The sequence below is a fragment of the Carlito syrichta genome, unplaced genomic scaffold, assembly GCF_000164805.1.
Source record: "Carlito syrichta isolate Samal-C Ts95f unplaced genomic scaffold, Tarsius_syrichta-2.0.1 Scaffold313327, whole genome shotgun sequence".
Lineage (NCBI taxonomy): Eukaryota > Metazoa > Chordata > Mammalia > Primates > Tarsiidae > Carlito > Carlito syrichta.
In genome coordinates, this window is record NW_007257423.1 from 378,921 (window position 1) to 382,154 (window position 3,234).

Here is a 3,234-nt window from a genome sequence, read left to right on the forward strand (position 1 = left end):
GTTCACTGTTGAATGGGGTATATTTGCTTTTTAAAAAGATAGTGAAGTATTTAAGGTAATATATAAAGCTTGTTACTATTTCAGTAAAATTATATCCAAAAAAAGAAGAAATAAAGTTTCATAAGCAATTAAGATGCAATTAAGAATTGGTGCTAATTCGGTACAGTAACATGGTGTAGCCTAGGAGCAATAGGTAATACCAGATAGCCTAGGTGTGTAGTAGGTTGTGCCATCTAGGTTTGTATAAGTATACCCTATGATGTTCCAACAACGAAATTGTCTAGTGATGTATTTCTCAGAACGTATACTCATTGTTAAGTGACACATGACTCTGTGTGTGTGTGTGTGTGTGTGTGTGTGTGTGTGTGTGTGTGTGCAATAAACAAACCTTTTAAAGCAAGGAATTGAAAACTTAGAAGTTATTTTTATGTACCTTCAAGGCATAGAAGTAGTAACAGGCTATTTCACTTTTAAAAAGTGACAAAGTCCGGTAGTCAGCTCCTTATGGCCTAGTGCAATTAATGATTCACCCTGAAAAACAACAAATTGTCCACCATTCAGATTGATTACAGTCTATACAAGGGAAGTGAACAACCTCTACTTGAGAAGATGCATTGCTTCAATGGCAGGTTCTCCCTAGCTCACCCTCTCTGAGGTTTACCAAGATTTCTTTATCTTTCTGGATTCATGATCTGTCACCTGTTACAATGTCTAACACTGGCAACTTTCCCTATGGCCCTTCCCTCCATAATTGTGCCAAGCATATATGATATCTACAACTAAAGGGAAGGGGAAGGGCTATGTGGGACCCTGGTTGATGTTACAGTAGAGGAAAGCAGGACAAGGGTGTGATAAATTCATCCTAGCTCTAGACACTTACAATAACAATAGGGGAAATAAAGACAATCTTAAGAATTAGAACACTTCTAAGCAGAAGACCAAAACAAATGGAATACAAAAATGAGCAAAAGAGTTAGTAAAGTCAACAGAACAAGGATAACACTAACTGGCCACCTCAGATTTACTTCATTAAGTGTTGACATCATTCATTAAGGCCTGGCATTTTGAGTAATGACTGAATTCCCCCCTGATCAGTATTTTTTATTCTGTGATAAAAATAATAATAACTACAGAGGATCAAGCATAATATAAGAGGTACAAAACTGATGTTTCTCAAACACACATTCTTTTTTTTAAAAAAAATTACTTTTTATCATAGTCAAACATACATAGCATAAAATTTGTCATTTTAAACATTTTAACTATATAATTTAGTGACACACAGTGCATTTACAGGTTACACAACTATCAACTATATCCATTTCCAGAATCTTTTTATCATTCCAACAGAAACTCTGTATACTTTAAACAACTCTCCATGCTGCCCTACCCGTAGACCCTGGACAAACACATATTCTTTTTCAAAAAATTAATATTTATACTGTTAAAAAGCCTGTTTATTGTATTCCAATACTAAAAGTGGTACATAAGCTTTTTATGTATGCTGTGTTCTTCAAGAAAGACTATATCTGAAAGATTTTCAGATAAAGACTGTATTAATGAACTTGAAAAGAAATGAAGACTTGGCAGAACATAAAATGTTTACTTGTTTTACAAATAATTATTAGTACCCTAGTAAAAACCTAGCAGAAAGAAACACTTGTTCATCCTTAATGATAAAACATATTGACCTAAGTATCTACTGTTTTATGCAGAATGTCTCTTTCGACAAAAAATTATGAAGCATACAAAAAATGCAAGAAAAAGGCATAATCTAAAAATAGAAAACAATCAAGATCCAGACACAGATATGACACAGGTGTTCAAACTATCTGACAGTTGATTTTTAGAAACGATTATTAATATGTTAAGAGTACTAATGGAAAAAGTAACCAATATGCAAGATCAAAGAGGTAGTCTCAGCAAAGAGATGAACCTATGAGAAATAATTCAAAGTGAAATGGTAGAAATCAAAAACACAGTAATAGAGGTGAATAATAACTTTCCAAGGTCATCAGATGAACCAATAAAACCAAGAAATCACTGAGCTTAAAGGTAAGCTAACAAAACTTACTCAACAGAGATGCGAAGAGGAAAATAAGTCGGAAGGGAAGGGAAGGAAACCCAGAGCATCCAAAAGTTATAAATAATACCAATTCATCTAACATACATGTAATTAAAATGACAAAAGGAAGCTTTGAAAAGAGTACAGGGAAGAATAAATACTTGAAGGAATAATGCCTGAATGGTTTCCAAAATTAGTGATAGATACCAAACCAAACCAAAGATTTAGATTTAAATAGCTCAGAGAACACCAAACAGGATAAATATCCTCAACAAAAATCTCACTTTAGCATATTCCATTCAAATTGCTGAAAGACCAAATACAAAGAAAAAAATGTGAAAGCAATAGGGATACATATTAACTACAGAGGAACAAGGATAAAAATTACAGTAGACTTTTCATTAGATATCATGCAAGCAAGAAGACAAGATACTTCAAACTGAAGAAAGAAAAAAATACATTAACCAAGAATTACATATCCAGTGAAAATATGTTTCAAATGTGAAGGAGAAATAGACTTTCAAAGACAAACAGAAACAGACAATTAGATGCCAGCAGACCTACTCTTATGAAAAGTTAAAAAGATGTTTTTTAAGCAGATGAAGGACAATGTAGGTCAGAAACTTAGACCTGCACAAAGAAATGAAAAATATCAAAAAAGAATAAAAGTATAATAATATGTATTAAAAATTCTAGTTTCTCCAAAAGGTAATTGACTTCTTAAATCAAGACAATCAAAACAAGAGTATTTGTTAACAGCGTATGTAAACGTGAAGTGTATGACACTTGGACAAGGAATGTGAAGAAATAATTCTGAAATCCTGTAATCCTTACAGTTTAAGATTATGCTGTATTAAACAAAAGACATTTCCCCCAATTTTAAAACAATCCTAAAAATCACAATTATTACCAAAATGAGTTATAAAGCTGAATGAAATATTATTCAACTATCAACAATTCTTAATAGAGCTATTGCTCTATTCTCTTTTTAAACTAATATCATATTCTCTTGATTTAACATAGTATTATAAAAATTATTGTCATATTAAGAGGTAACCAAATGTATATAGCTCAAAAATGAAAGAAAAAAGTATAATAATGGTACATTAGCATTTAATTAAGTTATTATTTTGGATTTTGTGGTGTTTTAGTAATTGTCAGTTATTTAG